The 16,613-nt window shown below is 53.9% G+C and overlaps 1 long non-coding RNA gene across 2 annotated transcripts in view; it reads left to right on the top strand.

Annotated features, from left to right (window-relative positions):
* Positions 1–5,048, top strand: part of LOC109451871 (uncharacterized) — a 65,057-nt gene extending 60,009 nt beyond the window's left edge. The window contains exons 8-9 of one of the 2 annotated variants that reach the window (XR_012492227.1): positions 4,292–4,488; positions 4,699–5,048. This is a non-coding gene — a long non-coding RNA (uncharacterized LOC109451871). Of the gene's footprint in view, positions 1–4,291 lie in introns of both variants that reach the window. The other variant, XR_002138043.2, reaches the window with a different exon arrangement.
* The last annotated feature ends 11,565 nt before the right edge of the window (positions 5,049–16,613 follow it).

Raw genomic sequence — 16,613 nt, 5'->3', positions numbered from 1 at the left:
TCTGACTCTAAATGATGTGGAAATCGGTGACCATTGTGGACGCCGCAGCCCACACGCTGGGGCATGTCCTCAAGCAGCACTGAGACCCAGAATCGGCTGCCCCTGCTTCTCCCTGGGACCCAACCTCTCCTTCCATGTGACGGAATCTACCCCTCCGTCCAGCGGGGGTTGGAGGGGCCTGAGATGAGGGTAGTTATTCTTCCCTCCTCCACGGCCAGCCAGTGTCCGCACAGTAAACCCCATGGTGAGCACAGCTGCAGAGGAGACCCTGTGTAATCATCCTGCTGGAATACAGGCTCTGTGTCAAAGCGTGGAGCCAACCAGAGCAGGGAGAGGGACGGTCTAGGGAGGAGGCCACATCTAGTAGGGACCCCTGCCCCATACCTGGATGTCCTCCTCACTCTGCTGGGCCTGGCGGGTGAGGGCATGGCCAGGAGGACGAGACGCCATATTAAGCATGTGCAGGATGCAGGAAGGCAGCTCACAAAGTGCTGACCAACCCAGTGTCTGGAGCCCACAAGCCAGTTCGGTTCCCGGCTGTGTGACCTTGGGCACCTCCCTAACTTCTCTATGCCTTTGTTTTCTCATCTACGCAATGGGACAATAATGAAATACTTGAATCATATAGAGGATCTTTGCAAGGACTAAAGAAGATAGTTAATGTAAGAGCTTGCCACAGAGGGCGAGCTCCAAAATATAAACTGTAGGGTTCCTTCAGCATCTTCTCATCAGGTCCCTGGACCCCCAGCAAGACCAATGCCCATGTAGTTTTAAGATCGTAAATTGTTCGATTGAAAGGCGCCTTCCTGGTCTTCCGGCCTCACCTTCTCCAGAACGTCCATCTTGGCCACCCGGGTCCCATTTCATTGCTCAACCTCCCAGAAAGGAAGGCTGGGCTTCACTTTGGCCTAACTGACATCGTAGCCAGATGAGGTAACTCCCCTCTCCTCGCTACCTCCAAGTAGCCGCGCTGGGCATCCTGGAAACTGACCATGAGCCTCTCTGGATCCTGCTATTCAGGGGGCGGTCTGTGGACCTGCAGTGTGACCGTCACCTGGGAACCTATTAGAGATGCAGCATCTTGAGCCCCACCCAGACCTGCTGAGTCAGAGCCTGTGTTTGAACCTGACCCCAGGTAACTGTGTACATTGAGTTTGAGAAGCACTGCTCTACACCCTCTGGGAGCCCGCGTGTCTCACCACCGTGTCACGTCTCAGCGATGTGCCAGGAGGACGTGTGAGCAACCTGCATGGAAATTATCATTAACAACAGTTACAGCATCAACAGCTGCAAATCGTGTCATTTTTTAAGAAATGGAAATTCGAGCTGATTCATGGTTATTCCTATCGTGGTGTCACCCTCACAGACGTGCCTTCTGACTTGCTTTCTGGAGAAAGAGAGAGACAGTCGTGACCCACACACATCCCTGAGATGCCCACGGAAATGTGTCCCACAGGTGGACCCCTTTGTCAAGTGTCCTTTGGGAAGAGAAGAGGGGTAAGCCCAAAACGCCTCCCTTCCTGAAGCCCCCAGATCCCAACGTGTGGTCATCGCATGCTGTGCCCAAGGCAGCCATGTCACCGCTGAACGGCTCGCACTCCTAGGAAGTCCTTCCTCACATTGGTCTGAAACACGACCCCCTGAACTCCCACCCCTGGACCCTCATTCAGTCTTTGTCACCACACAGAACTAGCCCAACTCCTCATCGATGTGCCCAGTGAGTCGGTGCGGGCAGGGGGGCAACAGGAGCCCGGGGCACTTTGCCCAGGTACCTATGGTCCCCTCTCCTGACTAAGAAGAAGAATCGAAGCCAACAGGCCTCTCAGCCTGGCAGGAAGGGGATTTGTCTGGTTATGGAAGACAAACAACAGGTGCCCAGGCCAGGATGGGCCAGGAGAATGCAAGTGCTGGATTCCTAGTGCTGCCCAACCAGCCACCAGCTTCTGCAGTGGAGCAGCCATTCCTCGGCTTCACAAGCACTCAGCTCCTACCTGCACTGTTCATTCCTGGAGAACACTTGCCAGCCAGCCCCCGTGTTTCTCAGTCACCACTGAGTGGGGCTGGCGTTGCTCGGTGCTCTGTGTTCCACGCTTTCTATCCTGGTCCGCTCCATGGGCAGTCAAGAATTCTGCGACTCACTCCCCCTGGTTGACTTCCAGCTCAGAGAGACAGGGGCCTAGAGCATCGGGCAAGACCAGCTTAGCCAAAACCACTCAGGAAGCTGCAGGGAATGGCTCTCCATCCAAGCTGGCAAAGTGAGCGTGGGCCCCAGCAGATGCCCAGACCCGTCGGGATAAATGCCACAGGTGGACGTTCAGGCTCCAGGGCGGCAGGGCCCTCTGAGCTGTTCTGCAGTGACACTAGCCTCTGCCACCAGCTACAGCAGTTTCCGTGTCAGGGTGCAGGGGACCCATCACCACTGGTCTTCCAGCCTGGTTCTCTAAGCCCACCTGGGTTTACTCCTTAACTCCACGCTTTACTGGGCAACCAAAAACCAGTGACTCAACCTCTGAGTGCTGGCTTCCTCTTCTGTGAAATGGGGATAAGAGGACCTGCTACCTCTCCGGCCATCGTGAGGATCACGTTAATCATCTGATGGAAAAGTACAGTGTGGCTGCCTCACACGTGCGCTCACTGCTGACGTCATGCCTGCTGAGCTGGAAGGCATGGGCGGGACAGCAGGAGGCCCCTCTGCCCGGGCAGTCCCCTTTCTGCCCATTGGGGATCCCACCAATGGCCGACTTCCCAGTCATGATGCCAAGATCCACTGCTATCGTTAGGGGCTGACTTGTGTCCTCACCCCCAAATTCATATGTTGAAGTCCTAACCTCCAGGACCTCAGGATGAGACTATATTTGGAGACAGGGTTCTTAAAGAGACAATGAAGTTAAAATAAGGGGTGGGCCCTGCTCCAATATGGTTGGTGTCCTTTTAAGAAGAGGAAATTTGGACACAGACACACATATAGGGACAAGAAGAAGGAATCCGTCTACAAGCCAAGGAGCGAGGCCTCAGAAGAAACCAATCACCTTGACCTCACTCATCTGGCCTCCAGGATTGTGAGAAAACAAATGTCTGTTGTTTAAGCCACCCAGGCTGTGGTACCTTGCTGTGGAAGCCCTAGCAAAGGGATACAGCTATTACCACCAGGGCTTCTGGGAAATGCTGATTCTGTGGAATGGCAGTCGGGGTCGTGTAAAAACAGGGTCTGTCATCAAACAAGTTTGGAGACCACTGGGTGAAGCTAAGCCACACAGATGTGTTTTTCTACTGCCAGACTCCTCACAGCTATGACGATGCCAGCGGGTGTTTGAAATGTGTGGGAGGGGCTAGACAGTGTGGCATTTCCCAGACTTACTTAAACGTGGAACCCTTTCATTGCAAAGCAGCCGTGAGATTTGTATTCTGTAGCGCATACCTCTCACATTCCAGAAACTTCTGAGTCAGAGGATCAGTCTGTATCAAGGGCTCTGCCTTCTGCCCCCCACCTGCTTCCTTCCTCCCTCCTCTCCTGCTGGGGGTGGGGTGGGGGAGCTAGGGATCTGGCCCAGTGGGGGCCCGGGAGGCTGGTGGGCCTCCGTGGCTGGCGCCCTCTGCCTTCTGCTGGAGAGCCCGTCCATCTCCCTTACCCGACAGGCAGCAAGGCATTCAGAGCGGGTGTTTTATGGTCCTATCATGTGTGAGATCTCGCCCATTAGGGAGAGGCTGTCAACGCAAAACATAGATTTCAAGATGCACTTTCTACTCCGGGATTATGAATAACACCTCTGATCATTAGAAGCGGAGCATTTTTTAAAAAATCCAATTTGTTTCCCACCTCAAAACCCATTTACTTTGCTCCCAGCCCTCTGCGTTAGGAAGGGGGGCTGGAGGCTGGAGCCTTCTAGAATCCTGGCTCTGAAAACTTTACACCCCCAGAAATAGTGCAAGCCCCTCACCAGAAACCTAGATTTTCCCTGGAATTATCTGTTATCCATTTCCTGTAGTGTAGCGTAGTGTAGTGTAGTGTGTGTGTCTCTGGGGAGGTATCTCTTTATAATCAGACAGAGCTGGAGGGAGCCCTGTGGAGTGGGTCATGTACCCATGGAAAGGCGGGTAAGCCCCAGAGGGATGTGAGTGGGACCACAGGGAGACATTCAGAGGGTTCCCCAGCAGGGAAATTTAGAAAGGGTGCTAATTTTGATTTGGCAAACCTAAAATTATGTGTAAATTCAAGAGGAAAGGAAAACAAAAATACGAACTTAGGCAAAAGGGTGTGAAAAATCTCCATTTCTGTCTGTCTCCTCCCCAGCAACTGAAGCTGGGGTTTCCTAGAAGAAACAACACGTTCCCTGCCTCCCCCACCTTGTGCGGCCTCATCACTCTGCAGTGAAAACTGACACGAGAGATCCATCGGCACGTGTGCCCTCGTTTGATTCTCATCAGCCCACTGCAGGGACAGGAGCTGTTCGTCTTCCTCTGGCTCAGCTTGCAGCCTCCCGTACACTGGTGAGGGCACCTTGCCTGGTTCTGTGATCAGATGGGGCTCCCCCCAGAGGCTGGTACTCCCTGAAGTTGCAATTTGTCCACCGTCTCAGGCCAAGCCAGAGAGGACAGTGTCTTCTCCGCAGGCCAGACAAACCTCCCGGGAGGCTGGGACTGCACAGGTGAGGACCAGACAGCTCCATCCCTCACTGAACCCTCATTTCTGCCCACCAGGCCCTGTACTGTGCACTGGAAATAGCAATGAGCTGGGCACCTTCCCTGCACTGGCAAAGGTCAGTGTCATGGAGGAAGAGGGATGCAGAACGAGTTTACGCAGCCACTCCAGTGCTGTGATAGGGGCGAGGGCAGGAATGACCAGGAGCCCAGAGGATCTGGTCGCTGACCGCTGGAGGCATTTAGGAAGTGTCAGAAGAGAGGGCTGCTTGAGCTGGGCCTGTGAGGGTGGCGAGGAGTTCATCGGGCAGGTCAAATGATGTGCTTTCCCTGTCGTACTCACAATTCTCTGAAATGACACTTATTTGTGATTCACTGGTTGTCTTTTCATCCTCCTAAAATGTCTGAAGTCTCCACCCTCATAAAAGAAACTTAATGAAACCAAGGCCTTTGGCTATTTTGTTCAACTGTATGTCCCCAGTGCCTGGCACATAATGGGGCCTCAAAAATATGTGTTGAAGGATTGGAAGTTATGGCAGAGGGAAATTAAGGCACGTGGGAGGGCCAGGGCGAAGTGACGTTGGTAAAGAGTGACAAGTACCTGCCCAGCTCCTGCTCTAACAGGAGCCCCCTCCAGCCTTCCCACCCGGACAACTACCAGGTGGCCTGGCTGTTCACCTGTGCTGACTCCCAGGTCACCTGTGCTGCCAAGGAGAAGGCCCCGGATGAGGGCCCTGGGCTCTGCCCTCCTGCCCAGCAGAACTGGGATGGTAGGTGGGAGCCGCTGGCCGCTCCTGCCCAGCACTTTTCTCAGGTACCCACATGCCCAGCCCAGCTTCTCAGGTGCCTCACTGCCCCCATGTCTGCCCCTACTGAGCTTTGGTCCCTTTTAGCTCTCATTTGTAAGTGGGCCTCAGCCCAAGCAAAAGACTCAGCAGGAACCCGGCCGGGTTCCCAGACACTTAATTGGAGCTGGGCTTTTCATTACCACACACCTGTTCCCCAACACCATATGGTCCGAGGTAAATAGACTATAATTGTTTATCCAGAGTCAATTCTGCCGTGAGGGTGGGAGGAAGTGTGGGGCCACAGCCCCCAGCTTCCCCCGGCATCACTCCAGCTGCTGTCCCTCTCCAGGATGCTGAAGGACAGAGCCCCACACAAGGTGAGAGAGTTTGCAGCCGCCCTGGCAGAGCTGCCTTCCACGGCCAGGGCCCCCTTGGAAACATCTTCCCCACCCCACCCCCCCAACATGGCAGTGTTGGCTGTCAGGAGCTTGGCAACCGTGCCTCTGTGCCCTTGCCAATGAGCAGCGGGCACCTCTCAAGGCCTGGGCTCATTTATCTCTTTCCCTGTGGAGGCTGAAGATGTCTGAGGAGTCTCTGGGCCCAGATCGCAGCCTGCCACTCTCTAACTCAGTGGCCTTGGGCAGGTTTCTTAATATCTCAGAACCTCGGCTGCTCTGTCTAGCAGAAATAAAGGCGGCGACTTCTGCATCACGTGGCCATTAATAACAGAAGGAGCCACATTTTCGGGGTGCACACCGCCGGATGCTTTCGCTAAAGGATCTCATTTAATCCTCGCAGCCGGTCTTGGAGGTGGGGATTAGGATTATTCATGCTCTGCAGTGAAGCACGTTGAGGCTCAGGTGGGTAAATCACTTGCCCGGTGCCACCCAGCCAGAAACTGTGGAAGCTGGACTTCTAACCCAGCTGTCAACTCTGGAATCCAAGCTCTTGACCACCACGCTGTATCTGCATTATGAGACAATGCGTAGAGGGGCCTGTCGTGGTGCAAGGGGCATAGAAGGGAAACAATACCTATTCGCTTCTCTCTGCCCTTGCTTTAGTGAGCGGCACCCCCACAGCCTCTTTCAGGCTGTGGGTTTCAGAGGTTCAGGCTGCCAACGTGCCCGCCCCACGACATAGTATACATAGGTCCATCCCTGCCCCCTACCCAGTCCCTTTGCTCCCTGACCAGCCTGTTAGGGAAAGGTGGTCCTTCCTCGAGGGATGGCTGAGCCCTGGTTGGCCTGGGCAGTGATGCAGGAAGGGCAGGCGGAGGAGGCAGGCAGCCAGCAGTGCCCCTGACCGAGGAGGGCTCCTGGCCTTGGAAGAAGTCAGATGAGTTGATCTTAAAAAAGAACGAGGGCCCCTGAGCATTTTCCGTGCTCTGGCTGAAAAGGTGGCGCCCTGCGGGAAGCAGAGTGTCTGCACGTGGCAGGGAACCAGAGCCGCACACTACACCCACCTGGGACCTCGTATCAAAGCACAGGAAAAGGACTCCTTCGCACAGTGTTGCTACCTGGGTCCTTTTTTTTCCCTGCTCAGAGCTCACAGCCTACCCCCGAGCGGCTCCAGGAGGATGGATGGTTTCCCAAAGCCCAAGAGAAGAGAGGCTGTGTCGTCTTAATCTGCACCGAATTGGTCTTTAATATGACGGAGGGCTCCTGGGCCTTCCAGCCCTGATGGATCCCTCTGCAGCAGAGATACTGGTTCTTGCCTAGAGCTTGTCTGGGCCGGGTGGACAGATTTGTGGTGGGCTCAGATTCGGCTCTGTCCCCAGCGAGTCAACAGCAGCTGCCCCTGAGCCCAGGCCTTGGACCTGGCCCTGCAGGAGTCTGGGAGAAAGGATGGGGCCCGATTGCTGTCGTTTGAGACGTGGTCATCCCTCTCGAGAGATAGATGTCACATTCCCCACTACCCACACACTTACCAGACCTTAAAGATGAGCTTTCCAAGTCAAGCGTGTGGCCACCAGGAAGCCTGCAAACCAGAGCAGCAGAAAAGAAGGCAGAGGAGGGACGCAGGAGGCCGTGGGGGTAATTAGGGAAGACTTCCTGCAACAGGTGCCCCTAGGGGGTTTGCATTGGCTGATTCCCTAGGCTCCCTGATTGCTCTGTGGAAGTTAGGGGCTGAGGCAAGAGCCAAGAATTCTGTGGAGGAGAAAAACTATGTAAGAAAAAAAGAAAAGAGCTTTCCCTAGTAAGTTTTCCATCTGCCCAGGGGGATGCCCTTTGAAGAAAAGCCTGAAGCCCCGAGCAGCAGCCGCTGATTCCCACATCTCCAGGAAGAGGAAGGAGTTTTAAAAGATATTTAAGCTTCTGCATAAATTGGCCCCTCAGGGGGATGCCTCATGGTTCTGTCTTGGTCTGGTGAGTACAGGGATATTTTCAACCCCTGGCACCAGGTAAGAGGCTGTTCGAGTGGCTGGTAAGGGGCATCAGGAGATGCCCCCTGCATGGAAAGGGTGCAGAATGTCCCAGAAGCAGGGAGTCCCTCACTCCTGCAAATGTGAGCCTCAGAGGAAATCTTTGTACGTCAAAATATTCCAAAGATAAAGTGACTCCTGGGTGAGGGTGGGGGGGACAGTGGATGAAAGGGAAGGGCAATTAATACACACCAGTCTCTTGTTCTATGGCAGGCCCAGGACTGGGCCCTTTATGGACAATACCTCGTTCAATCCCCTAAAACAAACCGGCAAGGTAGTCTTGTGGCTCCCATTTCACAGGTGAGGAAACTGAGGTCAGTGAGATCAAATCACTTGGCCAAGGTTACCTGACCAGAAGTGCCAGAGCTGGCATTCAGACCTGAACCGTACCCTGTGCCTTTGCTTGAATGCTGCACTTGGGCCACGATCAGGGAAGGGGGAGTCCCTGGTCCTCTGCACTCTTGCTGGCACGGTATTAGCCCTGAGCAAGCCAAGGAAATGCAAGGGCAGCCAGGGCTGGCAGGGGTGAGGGTAGGGAAAAGCACTCCTCCCCGGACCCCGTTCTCTGATCAAAATACATGTTTCCAGACCCCACAGCCCGTCCACTGCCAGTGCCTTGCCACCCCCTGGGTGCCCACTGGACCAGCCTTTGTGACTCTCCAGCTGGGGCCAAGCTCAAAAGGCTGAGGAGCTAAGCCTCTTGGAGCCACCAGGACAATATGAGATTGGAATTGGACCCAAGTTCTAGCTTCCTCGTGCCTTGGGAGGAATAACTTTGCGTGCTCCTTCCCATCTCCCCAGGTTCCCCAGTGGAGTGGAGCGTGGTTGCCAATGGTAGTAACCTCCCTCCGTGGGTCCCTTCCCCGCTGGTCTCACTTTCCCACCCATTAGTGCTGCTTTTCCTAGGACTCCCCCCAAATACGGTCCTTGGACTTGACACCCTGTCTCAGCTCAGCTTCCAGGGGGACCCACCCTAAGACCTCCCCGTGCGTCCCTCCTGCAGCCCGAGCCCTTGCCCTCACCATGGCTTCTGTCTACCCCACTCCCATTTGTCGGGAGAAAGACAGTAGGTTTTTTTCCTTGAGGAAACATAACTAATAACCAGATCACAAGGGACCAAAGATACAGGGTCAAATAGTACAGAGCCCGAGCGAGATCCTATCTCCATCTGTAGCACCAAGCTTTATCGTTGCCCGGCCCTCTCATTGATGAAGTGTGTTATAAGTGCTAAGTAATAATAATACTGTAAAATGCCTCAGTGCTCAAGCACGGGCTTTGGGCTCCAGATAAAATGCCAGACAGATAGATTAGCAGGCAGAGGGAGTGCTCTGGGAGCCATCTCCCTGCAGCTCCAGGGGCCTAATAGATCGGTCCAATCAGACCACTTCAATTACTACTCAGGGTCTAATAGCCCAGAGTCTGATTAAATCCCCAGCTCTGCGTTGGTGTGACAGTGCGTGTGCTATGCAGAGCTGGTGACAGCAGGCTTGGGAAGGGCTGGGGCAGGACAACAGAGAATGGGGACGAGGGGAGGTGTGCTCTTCTGTGGAGTGGAGACAGGGTCCTGCAGTCTTCTGTGCTGCTCTGGGGATAATCTTCCTGCAGCTCCCCACTCTGTCCTCACTGGGGCATGCCCAAAGCCCTAAGCCCAAAGCCCTAAGCCCCGCAGGCCTGGCATCCTCTGCTGCCCTCCTCAACTCCCTCCTCTCCTCAGGGCTCGGGGAGAAGGGCAGGGAGCTCCTTCAGCCCCAGGAGAAACTTTCCACCAAGGGAGATCTGTGTCTGTCACCTCTAAGGAAGAGAAAACAAAGGCGCTGGACAGACTTAGAACCAGAAGGACAGGAGATTTGCTTGTCCAGGGGGAACAATTTGGGAGGGAGAAGGAAGGTGGCTTTGCCTCAGTGGGAGCCCCCAGAGCAAAACCAAGGTGGAGGGGCACCCCAGGCGGTGAGCCGCCAGCGTGGAGATGAGACGGGAATAGAGGAGCGTCTGGCAGCCAGGTCAGAGAAGGGCCCTTGTGGGATGTGAGCTCCAGAGGCCAGGACTTGAGCAGGGGCTGTGAGTGGTTCTGACTTCTCAGGGAAGCTGCCTTCCACTGGGGAGGACGGGACAGGTAGTAACACCCCAGGGACCACTTGGAGCAAGGCGTGCTTCAGCCCCAGCTCCTCCAACATCTGCTTCCTCTGGCCGTCTCCTTCCAAATAAGAAGTCAGAAGTACTGCCGCTGCCTGTGTTTAAGAAACAAGGAGGGGCCGTATCCCTTCCCCAAGTGGAAATGTATCATGTGTTGTGCTTAGCTGGACAATCTTTCTCCACATGAGGCCATTGACTCTCTGAAAATTATTGGACTCAAACTATATATCAGAAAAAGAAGAAGGAGGAAGGAGAGAAGAGAGAAGGATGGGGAAGGGGGAAAAGAGGAGGAAAAGGCAGCAAAAACAATTTGCACCAAAATTGATATTCAAAAGAGAAAATAAGAAAACGTTTGATTTCTTCATAGTCCTTCAGAGAACAGAGCAGTGGGAATGTTGCTGAACATGTGTTTTGTTTTGTTTTGTTAAATGAAAAACAGAGAATGTAAAATCATATGCGGTTTGCACAACAACTAATATTTAAGCGCTCACAGTTGGGTTGGTTTACCCTAAGGGACGGTGGCAGCCGAAGGAGGAGATGGGAAGTGCGCCCGTCAGGAATTCTTGAGGCCCCAGACGCAGAGAAGCCAGAGGAACGCTCCCTGTGTTTGGAAGAACTCAGCAACAGTCCCATGGACGGACACTTCACGCATGCATTTGAGTCACTCGTGAGCCAGAGATGAAGTGACGGGAAGCACAAGTGCGGTGGGCAGGGGGGCTGGGGCCCCGTGTGAGTGTGGAGGGACAGGGCATGTGACAGGGTGGCCGAGGCAAGGGGAGAGGCCTAGGGCTGGGAGAGGAGCCAAAGGGCATGAGGAACCAGAATGGGGTCAATGAAGCCAAGGATACAAGAGGAGAACAGGTGGCTGGAGGAGGTGCCGTCTAGGAAAGAGACCAAATGGGGACGCGTAAGAAATGTGACGGGAAGGCTCTTGCTTCTTCCTTATTCTGGAGGGGTTTGGGGAGGGGATGGGGGTGTCCCTTGGGGTTGGCATGGCAGACCCCACCTGTCTCCAAATACAGTCACATTCTGAGGTACTAAGGGTTAGGACTTCCACCTCTCTTCAAGATGAATGTCAGCCCCTAATAACTCACAGCAGAGGTGGCGTGTGACGGGGGTTTAAAGGGCAGCGCCCAACTGCCCACACTGAAGTCTGTTGAGGGAACCCTCCTTTAATCTCCCAGTATGGCACTGCCAGTCACCAGGGCAAAAAGCAGGCAGCCCCTCATTTGAGTGAGCCCCAGCTCACATCTCACGTTTCTTTCACTCCTTTCTTTGTCTGCTTGGGCAGCGCCTGCTGTGTTTGTCACCCTAAGTCTCATTCAGCAAGTGGCACAGAGGCCCCAGAGGCAGGGACCAATGACTATTATTATCAACACCCCTGTTCTGTCTTCTCCCATCCTGAGGGCTTGGGGGAGTGTGGAGGGCAGGGGGTCTGGACCAGCTTTAGTGAAAATGCTCCATCAGGGAAACTGAGGCTGGGCTACTGCTGATGAAGAGGAAAGGGAGGGACAGTGGTCGGGGGAGTTGGCACTGCTCAAGAGGAGAGAAACAGAACTGAGATTCTGCCACGTGCCAGGCTGTGGGGTGCTTCACATATACTGTGTGACTTGAAACACACAGCAACCCTCGGAGGAAGGTATTACCATGGGCTTCATTTACAGATGAGCAAACAAGAGCCACAGAGAATCAAGTGACTTTCCAGCACCACAATTTGCATGTGGAAGCCAAGGAATTTTAACCCACTTTTGTCTGACTAGCCAGCAACCTGTCCCTTTTCAGCGCTCACAATGCCTGTTTGGTCCTTAAGCTGGAGGGTAAGGCCCCAGGCACGGCGAGTTGGAGCCAGGTTTTCCTAAATCTCTGAGGAGCAGGGGTTTATATATTCAGCGCTGGACATGAACCAGTACTGAAGAATCAGCTGGAGGCCAAAAGAAGTGAGCCCAGGGCCCAAGCTGGCTTGCCTTGGACACGTGTCCAAGGCTGAAACCTAACATCTCTATGAAACCAAATAGACTCCTGCACTGAGGTTCCAGCCTCTCGGGCAGCAGCACAGCCCATGTAATTTCCCCGAACCACAAATGGAAAAGACAATTGGATGTCAGAGATGGTTTGAGTCTCGGCTCAGACTGGTGACTTTTATGGAATTCTGGTGCGGCAGCCTCCAGGCTCGGGGAAAATTTCCCCAGTGGCAGCGCTCCCGTCCCAGCATGCTGCTCGCCTCCCTCCCAGCCGGCCACGCTATTGAAACCTTCATGACAGTCTCCGGGGCCCAGAATGGAATTTTATCAGGGATCCCTGTAACTGGAGAGCTTATTTGCAGCCTTCTGCCGGCACCTCCAGATAAAGAATGCAGAGCGTGTGTTTTGGTGTCAGAAACTATGCCTGGTCATCATCCATCATCCTGTCAAGATATCACTCCGGACAGATCTGCTTTAAGCAGAATCAGGTTGGGGATTTTCCTCCCAAGAATGAAAAACAGCAGCAAAGTCAGGTTAGGGAGTCTCTGTTCCCTGTCCCTTCATTACAGGTAAACGCATTTAGGGTTTCCCCATGTGGTCCCTCCAGCCCCCTTTCCATTTTCGTAGAGCCTGGTAAGAGTCACCGACCGTCCTCAGGTGCTAGAAGTCTCTCAATATCACCATGGCTTTACAGCTTAGCAGGTAGGATGTAAAGGCTGAGATAGAAATTCTTTGCATGTAGAGAGCATTTATAAAATTCATCCATATACCTTATCCCATTGATCTTTCTGTCCAACCTGTTGGGAAGGTGTTATAAATCTCTGGTTGGCAGATGAGATGAATGAGGCTCAGAGAAGTTAAGTGACTTCTCCAAGGTCACACAGAGAGTCAGGGAAAGGTGGGATTTGGAATTCTTTTGACTTCAAATCACACACTCTTTCTACTGTTCATGTTGCAGCTGTGTTACCCTCCCCAGACTCCTCCTCCGTCTAACCCTCTCTCGTGCCCTTCAGTTGTTGTCTGTCCCACCAAACCTGGTCCCCAAGCATGGAGTGAAGGCTGGGCCATGTCAGTGCTGCCCTCGATTGTCTGCAGGAGGACACTGGTCTTCAGCCAGGCTGCCCTCCCTTCCACAGGTCCCATCTTGCCGGGAGGATGGAGGGGGTGCTGTGGCGTGCCTGTGGCGATCCAGCTAGCCTTTGATGGGTTAGATCCAGGCCAGCACTGTTTCCTCCTGCGTGAATGTGCAGGGAGACAAAGGGGCTGGACCTGGCCTCCTGGCCCCTCCCCAGCATTGTGCAGCCATCATCTCCAACCAGGAGACTCAGCACCCAAGGAAACTGGAGCTCACCCATCTGAAAACAACACCGGCTGCCCCCGTGGGGTGGAATGATGGATGGACTGAGGTTTCACACTGGCTTACTCCAGTGACGTGGAGCATGGTTTCCAAGCCGAAAGGGCACTGTGGACCTCAAAGTGTGGGAGAAGAGGAGGGAAGAGGGAAAGAGTAGCAGATCTGCTTCCGTCGTCACTGAGCATAGGGTGTAGGAGACAGGGTGTCAGACACACATCTCCATCCATGGGACTTTGATCGACAAGCACACATGTGATATGCAGGAGCAGAAGGGGATATGGTAGCAGAATAATAGCCCCCCCAAAGGAAATACATCCTTATCCACGGGACCTGTGAGCATCACTTTATATGGAGAGAGAGAGAGAGAGAGAGAGAGACTTTGCAGATGTGACTAAATTAAGGGTCTTGAGATGAGATTATCCTGGATTATCTGGCTGAGCCCCAAGTACAACCACAAGAGTCCATATAAAGGAGACAGTGGGAGATGTGGCCACAGAGGCAGAGACTGGAATGGGGCAGCTACCAGGAGGCGAGGAACACATTCTCCCCTGGAGCCTCCAGAGGGAATGTGGTCCTGTCAACATTTTCATTTGGGCTCGTTGAAACCGATTTTGAACTTCTGGCCTCCAGAACTGTGAGAGAATATATTTCTATTGTTTTAAGACACCCCGTTTGTCATAATTTGTGACAGCGGCCACAGGAAACTAATACCAGAGACCAGGACAGCACTGATGGTAACCACTGATGCTGGCAGATCTGTCCAGATAGAGCCAGGCCCAGGCTGGCAGAAGCGAGGCCTGCAAGGGTCTGTGCGTCTGGAAAGGGAGGTGGCAACCAGGCGACTGACAGGCCTGGCGTTTCTACCCAAATTGAAATGTGATCTCCCCTACCTCTCCTACTCACTCTTCTCCTCCAGGCCCCTGTCCCCACCCACCCCGCCCGCCTCCACAAAGGGCACTTGCCTCTGCCCTGCAGTTTCTGACATTTACACACAAGTCTCACGACTCTTGTCCTTTCCCTAGTGAGCCGATATCATCTATATCTGTGCCTGTGTCTTAGGGGACCTCACCCCGAAACAGGGGCCCCAGCTGTGCATCTTCAGGTCTGACCTGGGCGATGCTGTCCACCTCACAGCCCCAGCCGTGTCCCCTTTGTGGCTGACATGTCAGCTCTGGGCAGAGGATGCCACTTTGACGCAGGACCCACCCCGGTGTCTTGTGGACACTTCCTCTCACACACTCAAAGCTTAAGAGGCACTTCTTGAGGCCATGCCTCCCTCCAGATGGGGTGGCACCTGGAGGAGGACGCAGCAGGGAGAGGAGGCAGTGGCAGAGCCGCCCCGCAAAAGCAGGATGCAGGTGCCTGGGGAGAAAGAGGAGTGAAGGAGGCGTTTTCCAGGGACTCAGCTGGAACATGGAGAGGGAGGGCCAAGGGCCACTGGCAGAGAGTGAAAACAGAGAGAGGCTAAGTGGGAGAAGGAGCCTGCCTGGTGACACCCACCGGAGGGGAAAGGGGGTCTCGACGGGGAGTTGGGCAGGCAGAAACTGAGCAGCCTTTGAAGGTGCTGCCAGCAGGTAGCAGGTAGCAATGGTGGAGTCCAAGTGAGGTGGTTGGGCAACAGAAACGCAGTGCAGAGACGCCATTCATTCATTCACTCATTCATGCATCCATTGATACATACATACGTACGCACGTACATCCTGTAAAATAGTCATTGAGCTCCGAGTCTGCAAAAGGCATCAGGCTAGGCTCTGAGCAGCGGTCCTTGACTTCAAGGTCAGGCCTGGTGGAGAGACTGGCAAACTAGTAAACAGCACTGCGCTCCAGGCCCTGTGATGGGAGGATGACCAGGTCCAGCGAGTGTGAAGGACGGGAGTCCATTCTCCTGGGGGTTGGGGGGGGAGAAGGTGTCCTCCTTGTGACAACCCTCAACCCGGGGCCTGAAATGTAAGTAGAAGTTACAATGCAAGCAAGGGGAGGGGGCGGTGCAGACAGGGAGACTCTGAGCACAGAAGCCTGAAAGCAGCCACAGATTTGGGGAACAGCACGTGGCCCTGATCTGCTAAAGCTTGGGGAGCGCGAAGGACGGCCGCAGGAGGGCGATGGGGCAGGGGGCAGGGGCCGGAGGCCACGCTCAGAGGTTTGGACTTTATCTCAGGGATAATGAGTTTCTAGCTGAATACAGTCCCTTTGGTGTTTTATCAAAGCAGGAAGCATGGATAGTAGAGGGTAAGGCGGGGCCCAGAGCTGAGGAGGGAGATCACCGTGGAAGCTGTCGTAATAGACCTTGCGTTCTTGACAGGGGTGATGTCACCCCAAACAGGACAAAATGTGTTCTTGGGGTGGGGGTGGGGGCAAAAACACTCTTTATGTCCAAAGGCACATATATTCATGCGACACATAAACAGATACACAGGATAGCTATAGTAGTACATTTCCTGAGGGGAGGGATTAGGAAAAGATTTCTTGGAAGGTTAATAATGAAAAGAAGATTGAGAAACACGGACCTAGACCCTGAGAGGCTGGGCTACAACAGCAAGTTAGAAGGGAGGTGAGGGTATGATGATGGTGCCATTGGATACCATCGATGGGAGGCGGCCTGCGATTGGAGAAGAGGAAGAACGGGGAGAGGAAATCTGCACCCCTTGTCCACACCTTGATTTGGGACTTCTGGTCTCCAGAACTGGGAGGGAAGAGATCTGTTGGTTTAGGTCACCCAGTATATGGTACTTTGCTGTGGTGGCCGCAGGAAACTCATACAATGAGTCCAGTTTGGGTCACAGGAGGTTGGAGGTGCGTGTGGGACACGCAGCTTGAGAGGTGCAATAGGGAACTGGGTATAGGGACCGGGGTTGAGGGAAGCAATGAGGGGGAGACAGAGATGCCATCGGCATGTACACAGTAGTGGAGAGAGTAACGTGTCTGAGATTCAGGGTGAGTGTGGACTATGAGAAAAGCAGGGGGCTCAGGACAGAACCCCAAGGAAATACCATTTAAGTAAAGCATAAAAAGATGCCCTCCCAAAGAGATGTCAGTGAATGAATGAATGGAGAAACTCGGGGAGTATGCCAGGACCTATGGAAGGAGAGGATAAAATCCAGTAAAAGCACCTGCACCCCTAGACTGGACTATGCTCGGTGCTGGGCTGGCTCTGTGGGGGAGGCCGGGGGCAGATGGCTGGGGGCAGAGTCATGGCCTCCGCCCCAAGGAGATCACAAGGGAGCATGAAGCCAGGGTATAAACAAGCCAAACTTAACCTACCCCCAAACAGTTAACTATGAGCGTGAGGCTATGAGAGAATAAACCATGTCTCAAGG

The sequence above is a fragment of the Rhinolophus sinicus genome, linkage group LG15, assembly GCF_036562045.2.
Source record: "Rhinolophus sinicus isolate RSC01 linkage group LG15, ASM3656204v1, whole genome shotgun sequence".
In the NCBI taxonomy this organism is placed as follows: domain Eukaryota; kingdom Metazoa; phylum Chordata; class Mammalia; order Chiroptera; family Rhinolophidae; genus Rhinolophus; species Rhinolophus sinicus.
Note: the sequence above shows the minus strand (reverse complement) of the source record. Positions and strands in the feature narration are given on the sequence as shown.